General features: G+C 40.0%; 1 long non-coding RNA gene across 1 annotated transcript in view; it reads left to right on the plus strand.

Moving 5' to 3' along the window:
- The window catches only part of LOC308616002, a 608,908-nt gene that overhangs the window by 326,604 nt on the left and 258,546 nt on the right, over window positions 1–23,758 (plus strand). Inside the window, exon 4 of the long non-coding RNA XR_014015681.1 lies at window positions 18,807–18,891. This is a non-coding gene — a long non-coding RNA (uncharacterized lncRNA). The remainder of the gene's footprint in view (window positions 1–18,806; window positions 18,892–23,758) is intronic.

Consider the following 23,758-nt stretch of genomic DNA (forward strand, 5'->3'; position numbering starts at 1 on the left):
TTGGCCTTTGCAATCACTGATCTGCTTTCTACCACTATAGTTTTGCTTTCTCTAGAATTTCTTATAAATGGAATTATTATACCTTGTATATGGTGTTTTGTATTTTTTCACTTAGCATGTGCTTTTGAGATTTATTCATGCTGCTGGATCAGTAGCTTGTGCCTTTTATTGCTGAGTAATTTTCCATTGTGTGGATGTACCTTAGAATTGGTGGTAGGAGGCAAGCCTGAGCCTAGTGTTTAGGGGATCTGTAGATCACCGTGAGACCCTATGTGGCTACAGAGGCTACCATGGTTGTGACCTTCAAAATGGTCCCAAAGTTAGAAACATGGATCCTGGTGGTAGTTATAAACATTTGCCCCTCCCCCCCCGAATCCAGGTGCTAGTCACACCTTACAAGAGGGAGCCTACCAGATCATCCACTTATCCCAGGGCCCTGAGAATCCAGAAGGTTCCCTGAAATTGTCAAAATCCCCATATTCCTGGCCACTATGAGATCACTTGAGGCCCCCCACCATACATACAGTGCTCTTTGGAGAGGAATATGAGGAGGGAGAGACAGAACAATTTACTTGTAATGCTGACTATTTACCTAAAGTTCTTTAAAGATTATTGCATGGGGCAAAACCAGTGGTTTTCCTTCTCCCTGGTACCCTGTGTGTAGATGTATGTGAGAAGGATCAGGACACGCAGTAGGAAGACAAAAGATGTGACATTTTCTAAGGAATCCTGTCACACAGTGTAAATTTTGGACTAATTTGCTTCTACTAAAATTTATTTTAGAAGGTTATCTGAAAACTCCAAATGGTTATTTCTTACATTTAACTGACAAGCCCAACCTTTAAACTTTTTTAACCTATTGGTACATTTCATCATTTTAGAAAGGTTGCGTCTTGGTTTCTTCATGATTTTTAGTTGAGAAAATTAGTCAAACCTCATTTCAAGTCTGAATACCTTCTTATTTATAGTTACTTTTCCTAAACCCTCTCTTGTAGTGATTATAATTAGCCACTGGACAACCATATCAGAACTAGCAGTTCAGTACTAAATAAAGAAAGATAAAAGTAATCCGAGGATTTGCAAACAATTTCAGGTGTGTCTTTGAAAGGTTCCCTTTTTTGTAAGTCATTGAAATCTCATTTCACTAGGTACTTTGCAAAGTATTCTTGATGAAATGAGTGCTTCATGGGAGTCATTCTTTTCCATGTATTTGGGTGTACTGAGAGGCTCTCAAGAGATTCACTTAAGATTTTCAAGATTTCTCCATTAGATATTTTTAAAGAGTAAAATAAAATCCAGGAAATATATCTTCAGAAGTGGAAAGTCTGAAACAAAAACAATTTGATGACTATCACAGACAAAGCACCTAGAGCCCTGAAGTATAATTCAAGGTCTTTTATAAACTCCCAAGTTGTAGGTTACTCTTTGGCAAATAAAAAATGAGTTCTGAGTCTAGAAGTGGTTTAATGTGAAAACTTAAGCTGAGGAAAAGAGCAGAGAATCTGAAGGTGTGGAATAGCTAATATATGTATACATTTTTGGGTATACACATATAACTACACATGCAAAGATAGATAGATAGATAGTCATTGCCCTTATTAAACTTACAGTGTAGTGGGCAAGACTTATAATAAGCAAGTAACTAAAACAAGTTTGCTAAGTATTATGATCGCAGCGGTACCTGCTGGTACAGGAATATATATCAGGAGGAAAGAGTTTAGGGGGTCAACGAAGACCTCCCTGAAGAAATGATGTTTAAATATATTATTCCTGCATAATATATTCATTTCATTTAATGTTCAACCTTTTGGGGAGCAATGGGGAGGGTAGTTCAGGGCTCCATTTCCTGCTCCTGTGGGGTCTGTAGGCCATGTGGAAGTCCCAAGCCCTCCCTCTTTTTTTATCAGGGTCTTTCTGCCTGACTTTGAATTCCATGGGAAAAAGATCTGAGAACCAGAAGATTTTACCCACAGATGGGGGTTTCTTAAGTTCCCGGATGGAATGCGTGATTTCCTCTTTTCTCCTGGATGCCTCCTGCCGATTGTTTTTCCACTAGCCAGAGAGTCACTTCCAGGCTCCCACAGATTCCGCGAGTCCTTATGTGGCACCCCGTCATCCCCACCCCAGCCTTATGTTAAGTAGTTAAATAACCAGAAACAGTCATTAATAACAATGGCTAACACATGGAGTGTTTGCTTTACACCAGCCACTATGCTGTGTGCTTTACAAAAGAGTACCATGGTGTATGCATTTCACTATAGGTACTTGCTGCTGTCCCTCAGCCCCTCTCAAGAAAAGGAGACAGAGAGAAATAAAAATGTAAGCCTCGGGCTTCCCTGGTGGCGCAGTGGTTGAGAGTCCGCCTGCCGATGCAGGGGACTCGGGTTCGTGCCCCGGTTTGGGAAGATCCCACGTGCCGCGGAGCGGCTGGGTCCGTGCGCCATGTCCGCTGAGCCTGCGCATCCGGAGCCTGTGCTCCGCAACGGGAGAGGCCACAGCAGTGAGAGGCCCGCGTACCACACACACACACACAAATGTAAGCCTCATGGGTGTTGCTGCTAGCAGTTCCTCTCAGTGAGTCTTGGCCCCAGAGAGACGTGTCTTAGGAGGCTTGACACAATTCCCCTGGCACTTGCAAAGTTTAAGCATCTCGCTGAGAACCGTGTGTGGTTTCTAGGGTGCAAATGACATTTTGAGCTTATGCAAGTTTTCACTCTATTAACTAACTTTTGAACATAGCCCTTGATGTTCACACCCCACATACTTGCCTTATTTCTGTTAATTCTTCCAGAATTTCTCTAAGATGGAGACATGTTATGATCTCTCTTTTAAGGGGCAACGGTACTGTGGCAGAGAGGTTAAAGAACTTGTCCATATATCTAGTAAGTGGCAGAGGGAAGAAACATACCCCACAGATGTCCAGGGTGTGCTCCATGTGATACTACCTTCTTGCTGTCAGCAAGTTGTTAAGGAGCCCGGAGATTTTGGGTTGGAACCCTAGCTAATACTGCTTTTCAACTAATGGAGAGAGAAAAATCCACAGGGGAGGTGCCCTTTGGTACCATTTTAGGAAACGTTATCAGGGAAGCAATGAGCTCTGTCTCTGTTGTAGAGAAGCTTTGAAAGAACCTTGGAGAGATCTGAACGTATCTTGGAGCGGATGATTGGAATACTCTGGCTTGACTGAAGGGGGGCTTTGCCAGCTGAAGCCAGGAGCCAGATACAATATAACAATATTAAGCCCCAGGGCTTAATATCATTCCCCCAGGGCATGGAGGCTCCATCCAGACACAAAGCTGTTGTCAAGGCCACTCCGTGCAGCCTGGCCTCCCACCTGGCTGCAGTTTGAGGCGGCAGGTTCTCATTATGCTTTACTCACTCTCTCTTTTTTAATGTGTTCTCGAAATTGAATTAAATTTGCTTCCTTCGTGGTGCATGTTGATTTTTAAATGACTTCCTGGTGGGTTTTCTCCAGGCTCTTCAGCCACAGTGCAAAGGTTCTCAGGGTAAAATGAGGGATCCAATCTAATGAGAAAACAATGTATTATTTTCTTACCTTCAAGGTTAACTCAAAGATGCTGCATTTTGACCAATCACAGTCTTTATTTCCCCAAGTGATTTTGCTTTCCCTGCTGGGATGGCCTAAGTCAATTACCCTCCTCTCCCTGAGGTGTTGTTAGTCTTCATTCTTGGAACAAAAAAAGTCATACTCTCCTTCAACAAAATTGCCAATCTTTTTGAAATGATTGCGTTTTCCATGGATACTGAAATACACTCTCCATGGGAGAGTTGGAGATGAGGTCAAGATCCTCTGTGAATGTTTCCCAAGGATCTGCTCAGAAAAATGCCTTCTTCCCTTAAGTTCTTGAGAAGGGATTAGAATCAGTAAGGTCTTGATAGTTATTTGTTTATTCATTCACATCCATTCAAGAAATATATGTTGAGCATCTACTATGGGTCAGGCACATAATAGAACAAAGAGACAAAAATCCTATCCTCACTGAAATTGCAGCGTCAGTAGGGCAGACAGACCTCAAACAAATAATAAAACAAGAAGTATGTTAGATATTGGTAACTGCTAAAGAGAATACGCAGAGAGGGAGTGGGGGGTGGAGGCAGTCATGTGGCATCTGCGTGTGTGGGTATCTGGACTACTGGCTGCTAGAAATTTTAAATAGGTTTCCAGGGAAAGTTTCCCTCCTGAAAGAAATGAGGGCTCTCTGGAGCAACATTTTCCAGAGATGAAAATAATAAGTGCGAAAGGTCTAGTGTGTCAGGAGAATAGCTCGGAGACCAGGGTGGATAGCGCAGAGTGGCCTGATCAGGAGGGAGAGCAGTGGGAGGTGAGTCCAGAGGGATGATGGGAGCAAGATGCGGTGGTCATGGCAAGGATGCTGGCTCTGCTCGGAGCTAGGTACAAAGTGAGAGGAAAGTCCTGAGCAGGGTAGAGACATGATCTCCATTATTATTTAACACAGTGACTCTGGCTGCTGTGTTGAGTGCTGAAGAGTGGCAAGGGTGGTGGCAGGGAGGTTGTTTAGCAGATGGTTGAAATACTCCAGCCAAGAGATGGTATTGGTTTGGTTTAATAAACTGAAAAAGTAGTTTCCAGGGCTGGGTTATCGGAGTGATTTAAAGTATCATCTTTACAGTTAAATGCAAATGTCTCTGTATATGAAATTTACTGTTGCATCTTGACAACTGAAGCTTTTAAAAATGGAATTTGTGTATATACTTAACTGCATAAATCATTAATTAAGCACCTATTAAATACCCAGCTAAAGGATTGGATACTAGAAGACCTTCTCCTGAGCAAGTTATTTTAATCACATTGGATGAGCTACAAAAACATATGAACGTATATTCTGGAACACATTAGGCTTCAATGTTTGTAAGAAACCTAATATTTATGAAGCATCCATTAGCTACCAGAGTTTGTGCTGGGTGTTGTATATAAGGAAGCACACTTAACTTTCAAAACAATTCTGTGACTAGCAGTTTTCAGAATTCTTGGTTTCAGGACCTCTCGAGACGTTTCACATTCCTTGAGGATCCCAAAAAGCTTTTGTTTGTGTGGGTTATGGATATATATATATATGTGTGTATGTGTATCTGTATATACATGTATAGATAGGTAGGTAGATGTAGATATATAGATATTTACTATATTCAGAATTAAAATAAACACTTAAAAATTATTAATTCATTTAAAATAATAAACTCATCAGGTTAACAAATAACGTATATTTAATGAAAATACATAATTTGTAAAATTTTAAAATGTAGTAACTAGCACTGATTGACATTTCTGCCGATCTCTTTAATGTCCAGCTTAACAAAAGACATTTGGATTCTTGTATTTGCTTCTACATTGAATCTGTTGTACTATATTGTTGTGGTTGGAATTTATGAAGAAAATGATATGTAGTGGAAAAGGAGGAAATATTTTAATATCCTTCTCAAATAATTGTGGATATTGCTCTTCAATGCTAAACTAAAACTCAACAAGTGGAGGTGTCTAGAAGGTTAATTGTAATGTGGAATCTGAGGTATATTGTTTAACATTTTTACTGTATTAACTTAAACTCTATTGACTGCCTTTCACGTACCCATGCATGATACTGTAACATCATACGTTGGTCATTTGGAAAACATCGACTTATGAATGATGCACATCTCCAAATGTGGACACATTTCACTATATAATATTTTTTAAATGTCACATGTGCTTCTCTATCACCAGTCTCCTTAGAAGAGCCTTTATGTTTTAGGAAGCTATCAAACTCAGAGTGGAAGATGTAGGTTTTCCAAAATTTTAACTTTTACTTGATCAAATTTTATCATTGGTAATGAACGTTGTCAGTCATTTTTCTTGAAGTAACAGGCTTGTTTCTTTGAGTTTCAGGCAAATGCCTACCACCTACCCAAGTCCCAGTAACCATAGTTTATCTCCGTCGCCATTTCTAGTAAAAATGGTGCCCCTTGAAAAAGACTTCTAATTCGGCACACGACTCAAACAATTGAACGAACATGTTTCCTTGAGACAACCATGCACTTCAGCGAGCAGCACAAGCGCTTTATGTGGACCACCCATTTTGTCACAGAGAATATTAAAAAGATGAGCATTCAAGAGTCAAGATTTTAATATTATCAATCATACTGCTTCATTCAGGGCATTCTTATGCGAGACAAACCTTTTCTTCTTTCTTCTCCCTGTCAGCACTGAGTGGGGAAGAAAACAATGACTACAACGACAATTTGGGCCCACTGCCTAGATTCACGCCTGAGGCATGAGCACTTTTACCCTCCATTACTTTTGCACCATTGGTGCACATGTCAACATAATGACAAAGGCAGACAACATCTTAGTGTTATTACAAAATAGTTTTGTCATTGCAAACGCATTAATAGGATCTGAGGATACTGTGCACATTCCACCCCCAGCACCCTCACCCCCACCCTAGCCTCATGGGTCTGTAGACCGCAGTTTGAGAATTGCTGCTCTGTGCTATAGGTGTTTTAGGAATGAAGAAACTGAGCCTGTGACAGGCTAGGCACCTTGTCTCAGTTCACATGGCTCGTCAGAAGCAGAATCAAGACTCGAACCTGGACTCTCAGACCCAAAGTTAGTCTCCCCTGCTCCCCTCCCCATCCAATCACATACAAAATGGCAGACTTTGTGTAGGACCTTGAAGGGAGTGTAAACTTGATTATACAAAAGGATGCAGGGGGGCTTCCCTGGTGGCGCAGTGGTTGGGAGTCCGCCTGCCGATGCAGGGGACATGGGTTCGTGCCCCAGTCTGGGAAGATCCTACATGCCGCAAAGCGGCTGGGCCCATGAGCCATGGCTGCTGGGCCTGCGCGTCTGGAGCCTGTGCTCCACAACGGGAGAGGCCGCAACAGTGAGAGGCCCGCGTGCCTCAAAAAAAGAAAAAAAGGATGCAGGGATCTGGATGATGAGAATAAAATAAGCTCACCTGTGAGGACTGAAATGGGCACAGTTTATGCAGGGAGATAAAGAAGAGATGCAGACTGAAGTGGAGCATCCATTTGGCCATTTCTAAACACGACATTGGGTAGAGAGGGTGGCATGAACTGATCAAGGACTTGAATGTCAGAGTAAGGACGCTGACCTTAATTTAAAAAAAAACCAATTTTAAGTTCTAAAACATAGCACATGTGATAAAAATAGCACTAAACTGGCAGTGGTTGTGGATTTATCATCAAAGAAAAGAGAATAGGGGCAGAAAAAATCTTGGAGGTCATTGTGGTTATTCAGCATGTTGTAATGGGTTAAACCACAGCAAAAGAGGGAGAAGAATCAGAAAAATAAAGCAAAGATAAGGCACCCAGAGTATGGTAATTGGTAATGAGGGATGCAAAGGAAAATGATCCACTGGATTACTAGCTTTCAAGTGTGAGGCTCCAAGGAAGACACGGTATTTCTCAGAGGTTGGTGGTACTCGGGAGAAAATGCTGATGGGTGTGGTGAACTGGTGGTGATGTCAGTGCAGCAAGATGTTCTGATGTCAGTGCAGTCCACTGAAGATGTCCTGAACACAGTTAATATGAGGCGTTGTATTAAGGTTATAGTAGATGTAAAGATCGATTCCCCGAGAGCAGGTGGCTGAGGACTTATCATGGAAGGTACCTACTGTTAGGATAGAATGAAGAAGAAGAACCAATTTAGGAGAAAGAGGAGTGGCTTAAGAGGTGGGTGCACATTAGTAATAGCAGCAGCAGCAGTTGTAGCCATCCTCATAGTGGTAGTAATAGTAATCATGATAATGGCTGGCCCTTACTGAGATCTTATTCTGTGTCTGGCTTGACATGCAATAGGTCATTGAATTCTCAGAACAATTTTATGGATGAGAACAGGTTTTAGTCCCATTTTTTGAAGTGAAGAAAACACAATTTAGAAACATGAAATAATTCATCCAGGGTCATTCCGCTAGCACGTTGACTGAGCCAGTCCTGGGTCCCCAGTCTCTCTTGACTCCAACACCACTCCTCCATCTTAGGGCAGTCTTAGGAAAATCAAGGAGTTGAGTGTGTTCAAAATGTGCTATGTCAGATTCACAAGTGAAGTTGGGGGTTCTGGGAACAGAGGAAGACCGTCTTAATAGGGCTTCATGTGAAGACTCAGCAGAGAGATAGTGTTGGAAGCAGGAGGCAGAAAGTGGTGACTGTGTCTAAGGCCATGAAGGGGCTTGACAAAAGGACTGCTTGTGGGAGAGATTTGTGAATAAAAGGGGAAAAAAAAAACCTAAAATAACTTTAAGTTAGCATGGATTATTAACTGAATTGGTTTAGAATTTAGGTGAAAGGAGGCTTTAGTTAGTTGAAAGTGGTTAGTAGTGGTGTGTCAGGTAACAGAAAGGAAAGCATTTCCATGTGGATGTGGTGGGTGATGGATATCAGAGAAACAGGCAAGGGCAAACAGGATTCAGAGTTTGGTAGAGGAGCAACTTGGGCGCAAAACAGTGGCCTTTCTGAAACAGCAGGGAACGTGAAGAATAATTATTATAGAGATTGAACTTTGCTAAGATGGCTAACAAAGTGGCTGGTAATCCTAGGCTGGTGGTCGCAGTGAATTAAGGAAAAATAGAGGTTATCTCTTGTTATGAAGCTAAAAACTTTTAAGTTGTAGACTCTCAGGGTTGAAGAGGTCTTTGGATTTCAACACTTTAGATTATCCCACTATATTGTAATGAATTATTTCATCATATACTTTGAAAAGATCTGCTGATTAATGAACGTGACTTTCATGTCCCTTGCTTTCTTGTCTTTTCTTTGTTTGCCAGGAGCCCTACTTGAAGGCAGGGACCCTCCTAATTGTTTCTGAGAACTATTGGGTGACCAGCACCTAGGCTATTATACTTGATACATAGCAAGGGCTCAAAAATAATTGTTGCATGAATGAATGGATTTAGTCTATCTTAGTCATCAGATGCTTACTTTCCCTTGGTTACTCCACTATCTCCTTACATTTGTGTAAAGCTTTGCAATTTATAAAATGATTTAAGTTTTTTTAGTCATTCTAATGATACTATGACTCAGAAACACTGTTATTGTACCCATTATATAGATGTGGATACTGACTCTCTACCTTAAGTTTATAGCGCAGAGTAGTTGTTTAGAGCCTGAACTCTGGAGTCAGATAGATCCGGTCTAAGCATTAGCTCTGCCAATTATAAGCTTTGTTCCTTTGGTGGGTTTCTTTACCCACCCAGGCTTAGTGTTCTCATCTGTAAAAAGGGGACATAAAACTATCTTGCACAGTGATTTAAAGAAGCAAATAACATATGGCTATAAACTGTGTAGCACAAAACTGGGCACAACATATGATCTCGGGGAGACAGTGTTTCAGAAGGACATTTTCACATGTTAGAGCACATACTCTGGATCTGAACAGCCTCGGTCTGAACCTTAGCTCTTCTGCTTGCTGCTGTGAGACTCTCGACAATCACCTATACTTTCTGTGTCTCAATTTCCTCATCTGTAAAATGTGGGTAATGATAACACCACCTAACTCACTAACAACTCATGGTTGTTATAAGGATTAAGTGAGTTAATAACTGTAAAATGCTTAGAACAGTGCCTGGCAAATGTAAGTGCTATAAGTGTTTGTTAATAAATGGTGTCTGTTATATTTTCTTAAAGGGTTGGTGGTAATTCTGCTTTATCTTTTTTTGATGTCTGTTACAATTATTAGGGTGATAGTATCAGTGAATGGGCTGCTAATTTCTTCTTGACCGTCATTGGTGAATCACCAGTTAACTCCCCAAATCTTATTTACATTATCGCCTCATCCCTCACCAAATACTTTTTTTTTTTTTTTTTTTGCGGTACGTGGGCCTCTCACTGTTGTGGCCTCTCCCATTGTGGAGCACAGGCTCCGGACGCACAGGCTCAGCGGCCACGGCTCACGGGCCCAGCCGCTCCGCAACACGTGGGATCCTCCCAGACCGGGGCACGAACCCGTGTCCCCTGCAGCGGCAGGCGGACTCCCAACCACTGCGCCACCAGGGAAGCCCATTTTTTTTTTTTTTTTTCCTCACCAAATACTTTAAAGAGAGATCTGTTAGTTAATGAACATGACTTTCATGTCCCTTTCTGTCTTGTTTTTTCTTTGTTTGCCAGAAGAAACCTCAAATGTCTAGTGATGGGCAGAAAAGGAGAAGAATCAAGGATCTTACTATTCTGATGATGGTACCATCTGCTCCATCCTTATAAAGGATACCTTAAAATGAAGTTTTCCCTTAAATACCACTTCATTAGACTCCTTCTCCACCTGCCCCGAATTCTTAATACTAAGAAATCTACCATGGAGGTATACTGCTCCCATGTCAAAAACAAGAAACAGAAGTGATTTCGGAGTAGCCATGTGAACATGTCCCCTTGAAGTGTTCTCAAGACGATGTCTTTTTGCAGGTGACCCTTGTTCCATCTCTGCTGGTTCTGCTAAGAGGTCACTGAACTTGAGGATTATTCTAGCTTATCACTATCAGCAGAATGAATAGAGTCCATTTTCACAATTGTTGCTTTCAAAGCAAATTACTTGGGATGAAAATCTTTGCAGGCTCAGAAAACAGATAAGTATTCTCAGCAGGGGTAAAGGTGGGGATGGAGCGTATTGCACAGTTGGTTTAGCTTTCTACTTCTGCAGGGAGACTCGTAAGGAAGAGCTCTGGAGTTAGGGAGAGAACCCAACAGAGGCACTTGCTGTCAACTCCCACTGTAAAGTATGAGGGGCTGTTTGTGCTAATCAGTGTGACATCCCTCTTGATATCTGAGGCCCTAGCTTACAGATTTATAACATTTTGGAGTAACACTATTTTAATGTAATGATTCCCCCCGTATTGATGAGATGTCCATCGTTAAAGACCGTTGATGAAATTGCAGGGCTCTGCAAATACTTCCAGAATGTGGCCAAGAGATCTAGAGCCCGCTCCTATGTCTTTAGGATGTGCTGCCTCTCTGCCAAAGTCCTTATTTATTCAGAAAACCTTCACTGGGGACTGTTATATGCCAGACCTTATGCCAGGCAATGAGATAACAAGAAATGCGTGGATGGGGATCTCTGCCCGGGGAGCTGAGTCACAGAACTAACGGTGGTTAAAAAGAATGTCAGTGCCATAAACAAAATGCTGCAGGACCACAAGCAAGGAAGATAAAAAGAAGAGGAATTGCTATATTTTGAGCATCTACTGTGAGCTAGGCATTGTGCTGTGGCGTGGGGGACTGAGGGGAAAACAGGAAAGTAGAGAATTGAGCCTTTGATAGGTAGGTGGGTTATGATAAAAATTTCATACCTGGAAGTGAACGTGTTTAAAGAATGGCTGATCAGGGCTTCCCTGGTGGCGCAGTGGTTGAGAGTCCGCCTGCCGATGCAGGGGACGCGGGTTCATGCCCCGTTCCGGGAAGATCCCACATGGCGCGGAGCGGCTGGGCCCGTGAGCCATGGCTGCTGAGCCTGCGCGTCCAGAACCTGTGCTCCACAACGAGAGAGGCCACAACAGTGGGAGGCCCGCGTACAGCAAAAAAAAAAAAAAAAAAAAAGAATGGCTGATCAGGGCATAGACTGTCAAGGGAGGAATGGTAGCAAAGGGATGGAAAGGAAGCTGAAGAGTTTGGTCATTGTGGTGCCTGTAAGTGGGAACCACCCAAGTCTCAACCACAGAAGAAGTAGATCATCAGATTTGCCATGTTGAAACTCTGAGGGTAGCAAGAAGGATGAGTTGGAGAGGGGAATCAGGAGAGTTAGAAAATCTGGTTAGGAGAAAATGACAGTTGCCAAAGAAAGTAATATTAAGAGCTGGACAGTTGTGTTAGAGGAGAGAAGAGGCAAGTGGACAGTTGACTGAAGCAATGGGAGTTGATAGTCCCTGAGCAAGGCTGAGGGCAGTATGCCTTCTCTGGCACCCGTAACTCTGTGCGTGTGATGACACAGCTGCTTATGAAAGATGAGTCTGGGGAAGGAGAAAGGAAGTTAATGAGTTACTATTTCCCAAGGGGGAGTAGGTACCTGCAGCCTTAGTTTCCATCTGTACAAGAAGAATGAGAACATCTCCAGTCAGATTGAATGAGATAATTTATATGAAACTCCAGCACAATGCCCAGGATGTCTCTCTCTCTCTCTCTCTCTCTCACACACACACACACACACACACACACACACACACACACACCCCACAGAAAACTCTATAGCCTATTGACATCTTTAAAATCCTGCCCCACATTTAATCATATTTTTAATGCTAGGAGCATAATTTTAAAAGTCCAATAACTCTGCGGTTAAAATAGAGAGGCAGGGCTTCCCTGGTGGCGCAGTGGTTGAGAGTCCGCTTGCCGATGCAGGGGACACGGGTTCGTGCCCCGGTCCGGGAGGATCCCACATGCCGCGGAGCGGCTAGGCCCGTGAGCCATGGCCGCTGAGCCTGTGTGTCCCGGGCCTGTGCTCTGCAACAGGAGAGGCCCGTGTACCGCAAAAAAAAAAAAAAAAAAAAAAATAGAGAGGCAGCCAACAGAGAAAAGACTTTGAATAGAATTCTTTCCCAGAATTGTAGATGAATGTTAAAGGATGCTATGCGTTTGTAAGGAAATGGCAATGTACATCGTGTACATTTCTTTTGCCAACTATTGAGTAGTTTGGCTATCTTCCTGTTTGTCCTAAATTTTTTATTAAGTACTTCTCTGAGTACCATGCCAGATGCTATACTGAGAGAATTAACTGCCATAACTATGAAATACTTTTCCTGGTCTGTTAGTAGACCACCATTAACATTGAAAACATGGCTGGTCTGGTATGGGCAAGATTTAGGTTGATAATGTAGTCAGGAAAATGTTGATATCCAGCACTTGTTGTTATTTGAAATGTTCTTATAATTGGAGCAACAAATCTATATCAAAACTTTACAGGTAAAAAAATCTGTCCTGAAAAGAGCTTGGACATCTTTTTCCAAACCAAGCAGATACCCCCTTCACAGAAGCCAGACTCTGGGAAGATCTCTAAGAGCTTTTTGCAGCTTCATCAGAGCCTGTCCTTATCCAGGACAAAGTGACAATGATGATGCCCTGAATACTCCTTCAGGTGCCTGAGCAAAGGCTATGGTGCCTCTAGGGCATTTTCTGTATTTTCAGCCGTTGGAGGCTGAGTTCTCCTTCTGCAGGAGAAGTTGAAGCCTCACTTGGTAGCTGTCCAAGAGAGTTACCACCATTCGAGCAGACCTCAGTTAGCCAAAATTTCCATTAGCAACCTTGCTTCACCACGCAGGAATGTTAATGCCTACCCTCTCTTCCCTTGGGACTTCTCTTTCAGCACCCCATATTGCCTGGGTATTCAGGATTTTGTCGAAATGAAAACTAGAGTAGTATAATGGCAAAAAATTCTTCAAGAGTCATAAAACCTGCATTCTAATGAGACTCATTAGCTGTGTGACCTTGGCAAGGCAAACCCCTCTGAGTCTCAGTTTTATTACCTCTACAATGTGGATAATGATGCCAAGTACTCAAGGTTGTTGGGAAATTTAAATGAGATTACTGTATATAGGAGCTTGTAGAAAAATCCTGGTACATGTCGTTGCTCAAGAAAGGTTGATCCACAGAGACTGAAAAATTCTTATCAAAGGATTTGCGTGTTAGAGAATCAAGGTGAAAATCCGTTCCGAGTCTTCTGTGTGATGAATGTAGATTTCTTTGGAAAGAAGGCTAAATTCAGACTTCACGCATCATTTGAGTTGGAGACTTCTAAATATTCATTCACAGTTGTCCTTTGGGCCTCAAGAATTTTCACTTTGCAAAATGCCATGCTAGTGAGGCAAAAATGCCTTTTATGACAACAAATTCAGTAGTGGAAATACCTTGCTGATTTTTGGCAGTTTATCCATCAATAAATGTACTTGAAAATAACATGCACAAGAGTCATAGCAACTGTCATTTTTGAGAGGCTTTTCTGCTCCAGGCACCATGCTAAACTCTTTACATACTACTTGTCACTTGTTCCTCTCTGCAACACCTTGAGATGGGTTTTCCTCTCCCAGTTTCGCAGAGAAGGAACCTGAGGCTCAGAGAGGATGAGTAAATTATTCAAAGTGATACAGATAACGAAAGTAAGTCTTGAACATCAGTGTGTGTGATCCTTTTCTACCTGTTGAGCCTCTGCCTCGTATCCACAGCTGTAGAGAGACATATCCATAGGATAGGGGATGCTCAGCCTGGGATTTCAGCCTGTAAGGTTATAGATGCTAGCAGGGTCAGGGTAGCAGCTGAATGCAGCCAGATGCTTATAAAGGGTTTGTGAAGGATGGCTGAATGGGAGACAGATTAGGTTGGTGATCAACCCCCAAGACCTTCCTGGAGGTTGAGCATTTGCTCTGCCGAAGGGCCCCTAGTTGAGGGGGGTGAAAGGTATTGAGTCCTGCCGTCACTCTGCCCACCAGGCTGGGTGCCTGCAGGGCTGTGGCTGCTGCTGGGAAAGGTGCTGGCACCGTATGGCCTGCCAGCACTCCATCAGCACAAAGAACCACAAGGGGTGGGAGGGAAGGATGTCAGAGAGGAAGCACAGACCCATTCCTTAGCAAGTGGAGTTCAAAGGGAGGTCACGATCAAACAAGATATTTGGGAAAGAAGAATCAAAGGCAATAAGATGTCTTCAAAAACCCACTGAGTGAATATTGATCTACTTTTTGAAAGGCCCATGAAAAGCTAGGGAAAAAATTGCCCCTTACAGTAGAAACATGCTTAGATAGCCAGTAAGTAGCCACCAGCCTAAGAGAAAATGTAAATATTAATGAAGTGACAGGGCAAGGCATTTTAAAAAGATTTTTTTCTTTGAGTGTCTTTTGTAGAGGGGAAAAAAGTCTTTCAACTCTAAAAGGATGTATTTTTTTTCTACTGTATACTGGAATTTTATAAAGCACTGCCTCCTGTAAGACTCTCTGCAATGGACTTTATATTCTTTTGGAGAGAAGCATTTGAGAATCTGTTAAGGCAGGTCAGGCCTAAGGTGTTATGAATTTATAATATCAAAAGAAGGAGAAAATGACAGAGACAAACTGAGACAATAGAAGATGAGTTAAGACTGCCTTATTTTATGACATGATGAAATTATCAGGGGAAAATAATGGAAGAGCGGTGAGCTGATGAAGCTGTGGTTTGGGGACTCAATGATTGTAAAGCCTGGACTTGTAAATGAAGAGATGCTTAAAGGAAAATGTGAATTCATGTTTTGTATTCTAACGCTTACTCAAAATAATCTGCCCGTGAGTGATTTCTGACTCTTGAAAATCAATTCTTAAGACAACATTCTAGGTAATCAGCTAAGTGAATCTTTCTTTCTATGTCTATTTATTTCTCTGTATCTTTGAAGAGTACTTCTGTATCTTGACCATTGGCTGCCACAGTACGTATTTTTAACCATAAGATTGTCCAGAAATCAGCTTGCAGTGTAAATGCATGATTTCCATATATTCATTGACTAAATATAACATCCAAGATTTTGAGCTTCAGAAAAACATTGTTCAAACAAACATGTTAACTGACAACAATTATATGATAATTTAAGCCTGATTTCTCCTTGGAGTTGTGAGATCAGATGGCATTGTAAACTCATAAAATTTTAGCGCTGAAAGAGACCTTTTGGTTCTATACTGTAAGCATGATACAAATGTGAGGTACTCTTAATTTTCTTCATCAATATGACATGGCCATACTTTTACATATTTGCAAATTAAAATAGTAAGTGGTAAATGGCTTTTAGCCAGGCTCACTGAGACATGCAAAAATCTACACTTGTTTCTGAGCTCTGTTCCTTGGACATTTCCTGGTAGCAGTTCTTTTGCAAAACTCGTCACTAGGAGATGAGTGAAAACAGGCAAACCTACCTAAAGTATAAGTCCCTATGCGGGGAGTAAAAACCAAATTCTTCCTGCTAAGAATGTTTGATTACTTTGAAAAAAGTATAACAGATTAAGATATAACTCATATACCTAATACAATTCACTCATTTAAAAAGCATACGTTTCAGTGTCTTTTTTAGTATATTCACTATTGTACAACCATTGCCACAATCGATTTTAGAACATTTTCATTACCCCAAAAAAGTAACCCCAAATCCATTAGCAATCACTCCCCATTACCCTCCTCCTCCCAGCCTCTGACAACCACTAATCTACTTTACATCTCTATAGATTTGCCTGTTCTAGATATTTTGTATAAATGGAGTCATACAATGTGAGGTCTCTTGTGACTAGCTTCTTCCACTTAGCATGATGTTTTTAAGGTTCAAATGTGTTTTAACAGATATCAGTACTGCATTCATCTTCATGGCTGAATAATACTCCATTGTGTGGATAGAACACTTTTTATATGTACATTCATGAGTTGATTGACATTTGAGTTGTTTCTCGCTTTGCCTACTGTGAATAATACTGTTATGAACATTTGTATACAAGCTTTTGTGTGGACGTATGTTTTTGTTTCCTAGGAGTTTAGTTGCAGAGTCAAATGATAACTCTATGTTCAACACTGTTTTGCAAAGTGGCTGCACCGTTTAATATTCTTGCCAGCAATATAGGGTCCCATTCTCCATATCCTTGTCAACACTTAATATTATCTGTCTTTTGGATTATAGCCATCCTAGTGCATGTGAAGTGGGATCTCGTTGTGGTTTTGTTTGCATTTCCCCGGTGGCTAATGTTGTTGAGCATACTTTATGTGTTTATTGACCATTGAATTACTTTTAAACTTTCAGAGCTTGGTGAAAGAATACCAAGGGTTCTCAAGAATACCTTTGTAGTTTGTTAAGACTTACTGAAAAAATGACCAGAAAGATTCAGAAAGAGAATCAGGGGAGTAAAATTCTGGTAGAGATGTAGAAGAGTGTTATTAGCGCACTGATAAGTCAAACAGGATGGGCATGGGCTCTGTTCTTCTCCATAAGAATATGGGAAGTGTATCTGTAAGTATTTTCTTGCAAATACAGCCTGACAAACAGTGAAATTAACATTTGAGCTGTGTTGTTCTCATGTTAGAAGCATCGTATAGAGAGGTGGTGACTGGCATTGATTTAGCTGCTTGTCAGAGTCAGAGGATGGTCGCTATACTTCCAGACACCATGTGTAGCTTCAAAGTAGAAGCAAGAGTCGGAGTGAGGGACTGTCCTAGTTGGATATATTTCAGTTTTATTTGTAAAGTAAGGGCTTTCCCCAGAACCCAAGATACTTATACTCACATCTTACTAGCCACAACTGTTTCACATGATCACATGAATTCTCTAGGGAAAAAAAAAGGCTATATGTGGATTTAACATTTTTAGTTGGTACTGAGACATGATATGAAATATAAGCCATTTGAGACCTTTATTAAGACATTACTTCTTTCTTTTTTTAAAGCTTTATTGAGGCGTATAATTGACACAATAAGATACATGTATTTAAAGTGTATAATTTGTTAAGTTCTGACATATATCTATATGCACTCATGAAGCCATCACCACAATCAAGATAATAAACTATCTGTCATCCCTTTTTTTCCTTCATCAGTCTAGTTAGGGATTTTTCAATTTTACTCATGTTCTTAACAAACCAGTTTTGATTTTCTTATCTCTATTTCTTTCTTTTTTCTGCTTTATTAATTTCTGCCCTTTTAAAATTTATTTTCTTATTATTTCCCTTCTTCTGCTGACTTTGGGTATTATTTGCTATTATTTTCTCTAGTTTATTATGATGAAATCTGAGGTCATTGATTTAAGACCTTTCTTGTTTGCTGATATAGGTGTTCAGTGTTAGATTTCCCTCTCAGTATTATTTGAGATGCATCCCACAAATTTTGATATATGTTTTCATTTTCATCCAGTTAAAACTACTTTTTAAATTTCTTTTTTGATTTCTTTTTTAACCAAAAGTTATTTAGAAGTATGTTATTTAGTTTCCAAATATTTGAAGGAATTTTCAGTTATCTTTCTGTTATTGCTTTCTAATCGAATTCTATCTTGATCAGAAAATAACCTTTGTATCATTTAAATACCTTTAACTTCATTCAGACTTTTTTATGGCCCATATATAGCCAATCTTGGTACATATTTTGTGTGCACTTGAGTATGTATTCTGCTATCATTGTGTGGGGTATTCTATAAATATCAGTTAGGTCAAGTTGGTTGATAATGTTATTCATGTCTTTTGTAGTATTACCAATTTTCTATTTACCTGTTCTATCAATTATTAAGAGGGGAATGTTGAACTCTATGACTGTAATTGTGGATTAAGAACAATAGTGTTCTTAAGGTAGAGATAATATTCATTTATTCATTACTTCATAGTGCTAATGTAAGGACGAATAAGGAAAATGTGGCTCCTAATAATCATGGAACATATAGTGAAGCAGAGTGCATCATTCCTTAAAATAGCTCTGATTCGCCGCCCCGCCCCCCCTTTTTCTTTTAAATTTCCACTGGACCTTCCTACCTAGCCTGGTCACCCTCCATGCAAAATATACATGCAAATGTATTTTTTTCTTTATTCCCTCTTCTCTCTGAGCCATTCTTCTCACTATTGTTTGGCTAATCTTCTAAGGACAGTTTTTAATTGTATTCCTCCATCCTTCTCAATCCAGACTCTAGCACAATGACTCATGGAGTTGCCATGCTTACTTGTCATTCACACTTTGCATCTGATAAAAGAACTCTTTATTTGGCCTCCTTGTCTTCTAAGAGTTTCTTTTGAGATAATCCCTAAACTAACCATGCTCTGTTAATCCTTATTCTCTACCACTTCTTGATATAAATGCTTTTTTTCTGTTCCCTCCAGGCACAAATCATCTCTGCACATCCTGACCTCTTCATTAGGTGTGGATTACATGAGGTTTTACATCTTTTCAACTAATAGGACACCCGTAAGTAGTTACTATTTTAAGTGACAGATTTCATTTATTATTCCACTTTCTGTCTGTTTCTGTCTGTTCATGGCCAACATTGGTGCTTTGTTTGGTTATACACATAGTAAGAAACCAACATTTTGTTGAATTTAATTGAAGTACTATTCTTTCCTATTTTAAATCATTTGCCTCCATTTTGCTTTGAAAAATTATTATGAAAAGAATAAACGCATAATATTTATATTTCAGTAAGTACATACCTCTTAAAAAGTTAAAGCACACCACTTTGCAGTTATAATGTCATGACTCACCAGGGGAAAAATACTTCTTAAAGGGAGGCAGGAAGCAACTTATCCAAAGTTTTAAAGTATTTAGTCTTCCGTTTTAAATACTGTCTCAGAAGATTGAAAATGGCATCTTTTTTTTTTTTTTTTTTTGTGGTACACGGGCTTCTCACTGTTGTGGCCTCTCCCGTTGCGGAGCACAGGCTCCGGACACGCAGGCTCAGCGGCCATGGCTCACGGGCCCAGCCACTCCGCGGCACGTGGGATCTTCCCTGACCGGGGCACGAACCTGTGTCCCCTGCATCGGCAGGTGGACTCTCAACCACTGCGCCACCAGGGAAGCCCCCATGGCATCTTTAAAATCTTCTTTCTTTTCAGCCAGGATCAATTCTTATAGAGTCCCAACACACTTTAAGGAAACAATGCACTATACCCTAGACTTCTTTGAACGTTTACACCATCGCTCATATCAGCAGGAGGTTTCTTGGAATTCAACAGTAATTTTTATGACCGTACACGGTTTTTACAGTGTTGCACATTTTTTTCTTATTCTGAATTAGTTTTTCAAAAGAAGGGGATAAGCGCACTCCTCATGTAATAAAAAATGAACAACACCTTCTGGCCTTACTCAGTTGTAGGGAATGGGTGTTCATGAAGATATGAAAGAAAGGAAAGAGCAGTTTTTACCGTAGTGCGAGGACAGATATATATTAAAAATAACAGCAGCAACAACAAAAACTATTGGATTTGTAGAAACTTCTTGAAGAATAGGATAAAAAGCTTAGTGATTTGGGGTTTGTCAAAGATTTTTAACAAGACACAAAAAGCAAAAAAACTATAAAGGAAAAAATTGTTTTTGTTCTTCTAGAAGCACAGTTAAAAAAACCGAAAACGCAGGATGCAGACTGGGATAAAATACTTGCCAAACAGATATCAAACAAAGGACTGTATCTAGACTATGTAAAGAACTTACGTAACTCAATAATAAGAAAAGTAACCCAATGGAAATGGGGTACAGATTTAAACATGTTCCACCAAAGAACATACACAAATGGAAGATAAGCACATGAAAAAATGCTCAACATCATTTTCATTGTGGAAATGTGCACTTAAACCACAAGGAGATATGGCACACCCCTAGAAAACTTAAATTAAAAAAACCTGAAAATACCAAGTGTTTATGAGTATATGGAAAAACTGGGTCTCATATATAACTGATGGGAATGCAAAATGGTACTGCTGCTTTGGAAAACAGTTTAATAGTTTCCTAAGAAATTAAACATACATTCCTTAACATATGGCCCAGACATTGTATTTCTAGGTGTTTACCCAAGAATAAAGAAAGTATATGTCGGGCTTCCCTGGTGGCCCAGTGGTTGAGAGTCCGCCTGCCAATGCAGGGGACATGGGTTCGTGCCCCGGTCTGGGAAGATCCCACATGCCGCAGAGTGGCTGGGCCCGTGAGCCATGACGGCTGAGCCTGCACGTCCGGAGCCTGTGCTCCGCAACGGGAGAGGCCACAACAGTGAGAGGCCCGTGTACCGCAAAAAAAAAAAAAAAGAAAGCATATGTCCACACAAAAGAACTATACATGGATGTTCCCTGGAGCTTTATTTATAATAGCCCCAAACTGGAAACAACAAAGATGCCTAGCAACAGATAAATGGATAAACAAATTGTGATATATCCATACAATGGAAAACTACTTGACAATAGAAAAGCTGATGCATGTAGCATCATGGATGAATCTCAAAATGGTTATGCTGAGTGAAGGAAGCTGGACAGAAAATGAGTACATACTATATGTACTCATTTTCATGTATGTAAAATCCCAGAAAATACAAGTTAACTTTCTAGCAGTGTATAGTTCATGTCAGTGGTGTCTGGGTTGGAAGAGGGTGATTGGAGAGGCATAGGAGAAAGAGATTACAGAGCGATATAAGGAAACTATTGGGTCTGATGGATTTATTCATCATCCTCAATTGTGGAGATAGTTCTGTAGGTGTGAACATATGTCAAAAGTTATCAAACCATACCCTTGAAATATATGCTGTTTAATGTATGTCGATTATAACTCAACAGATCTTTCAAAAAAATAAAATAATATAAATAAGGTTGATAGAAATGAGCAGTTTGCAGAGCATTTGTCTTGGGAAACTTATCTCAAACTTAACCCGGTACATTTGCTCTTAAGGGCTCTTGCAAAACTTGTGGTATTTCTCTAGGTCTCCAACTGCCTACCGTCAAGCTGCAACACCTTAAAGGTGTTTCTGTTTCTCAGAAACCAGTATATTATTTTTAAGCAGAATTTGGAGTTTCAAGTTGGCTTGACTTTTTTTTTTTTTTTAAGTGGTATGGCTTTTTTACTTTTCAAAGCTGTAATGGCAGCTGTCCAGCCCAGAGGCAAGGATGTCGGGTGGTCCAGTGACAGTTCTGTCATAGCCTTCTGAGGAGTGGGCAGAATCTCCTAACACTCACTTCTGCGAGCAACACTTGTGTTATACATTGATACTTGTGTTGTACATTGATGATACTTCAGGGGGCCTGCTAGGATTGTAGAGATGTAGCTATGAAGGAATGCACATCATTTTAATGTTTTGAGGATTGATAAGCAAATAAAAATGGAAGACATATCAGAGATCATCTGCAAATTGGATCTGATAACCGCTACCCCTTCCCCAGCCTCCAGCTTAATTCTGAAAGATGTTTTGAGGCTTTCCAAAACATCTCCCTCTATCTTTAGAATGACATCAGTACAAGAACATCTGTATGTCTTCCCATTTTAGCAACAGTATCATACTTTTTAAAAATAAAAAAGATGCAAAACACATTGAAAAGAAAAAGGCATAAATGGAGGTGATTGTTATATTTATGTGCTATTTACCTGCCTCCTAAAGTACCTTAATACAATACTTCGTGTGAAGGAGAACATTAGAATTTAACTTGAAACATAATACACTCTTAAGCCAAGCCTTTTGACCTTAGAAGAAAATTTATATATTTGTTTTCGAGTTACAATGATAGTTTCTTCATCTAAAACTTAACTTGACAACATCTATTTATGTTAATATAAGTACATGGGGAAACGTATTTATAGCTCCATCAAACTCCATCATGGTGTTTGGCTGTGTGGGTTTACTTAGGGTATTAAAAGACATTTCATCACTTGATTGCTAGTCAAATGACAAGAGGCTATTAAAATACTTTAAGGCATTATAAGGCCATAGATATTCTACCTTTATTTGATGATCTTCACTGTACTTAACTAAGATGTATTTCTGAGGCAATGGATTTACTAGTTAGAAAGACTATTGAAAAATATGGAGCAGTAGAAGCCAGCTGACAAATGTTTATCCTTATGCCCACTGTGTGCTCAGCATTTTGGAATACTTCCGAATCTTCAAGAAACACACTGTGTTGAGATGCTTAGAAACCTTTTAAACTTCAACTGTCTTTTCTTTTATTCATGAAAGATGTGCCAAGGTCCTTATGGGCTTGAAAAAATTAAAACCTAAACAACTATAAAGGATTTCTACAAATGCAAATGCTGTTAAGAGGAAGACTGTAGCTGTTTGTGTCAGGATTAATTAACTACAACTGTGCTTTTAATTAGAAGTGTCTTCAGATCATATCAACACTGCCACATCCTGGAGCCATCAGCCCAGGTTTTCAGATGCTAGTTGACACTGAATTCCCACATGGTATTCTAAGAGGGTTTACCAAGTTACCAGTAGCCAATGTCAATCCGTGCAAGGAACACATTTCTAGCAATAGGATTTTGCTCATAAGTGTTAAGTGTAAGATAAAGTTCTTCCTTTTCTGGAACTGTGAAGAGTGTGAGTGTCATAAGTCAAAGGATAATAGGGCCCCTTGTCTTTCTGTGCCTCTTTTTCTTCATGGGTTAAATGAGGTTCTGCAACCGAGTATCTGCAATTCGTGAGTTAAAGTGGCTCTGACAGTGCCCCATCCAGAGTAAGCATTCAATAGTTGTTAGTTATTCTCATTTAAAAATATTTTACTACAGCTAGGGAAGCTTAAATGGTGAAGTTTTTCAATATATTTTGTTCCGTTTTATTGAAGTAAAAATTCTTAGTGTAAATTAATGCTTCTTGAGGTTGTTTTGAGTAGCATTCATTCTGCTGGATCACTTAATATGTTTAATGTAAAGAGAAGGGGGTTCTACAATTAAATAAGGTTGGGAAACAAACCCATGATTAAGTACTATAAAGTTAATGTGGTTTTATTGCTTAAAGACTTCTCATAATATGCATTATGACTATACAAAAGGGTTATTGTGTAGAACTTACATATTAAGAGCAAACTCTTTCGATACCATTTGTCTTTCCTGATATCTTAATAAAGTAAAAATCACCTTTTGTTTAGCAGACAAGGTAAAATTCCCCAAAACACTATATCTCTTATGATACAAAAATGTTTCTCTAACCATATGACACAGAAGAAGCCGTTAGTGTGGGTGACTGAATTATTTTAAGACTGTATATGTTCATCAGTGGGCTTATGGCAGAACTGGAATTTTTAGTGTTGGGGGTGGACTTTTATAGTAGTTAGAGTGCTTTGGGCAGCAAGTAACAGGAAAAAAA

The sequence above is a fragment of the Mesoplodon bidens genome (genome assembly GCF_964165515.1).
Source record: "Mesoplodon bidens genome assembly, chromosome: 4".
NCBI classification, from domain to species: Eukaryota; Metazoa; Chordata; class Mammalia; order Artiodactyla; family Ziphiidae; genus Mesoplodon; species Mesoplodon bidens.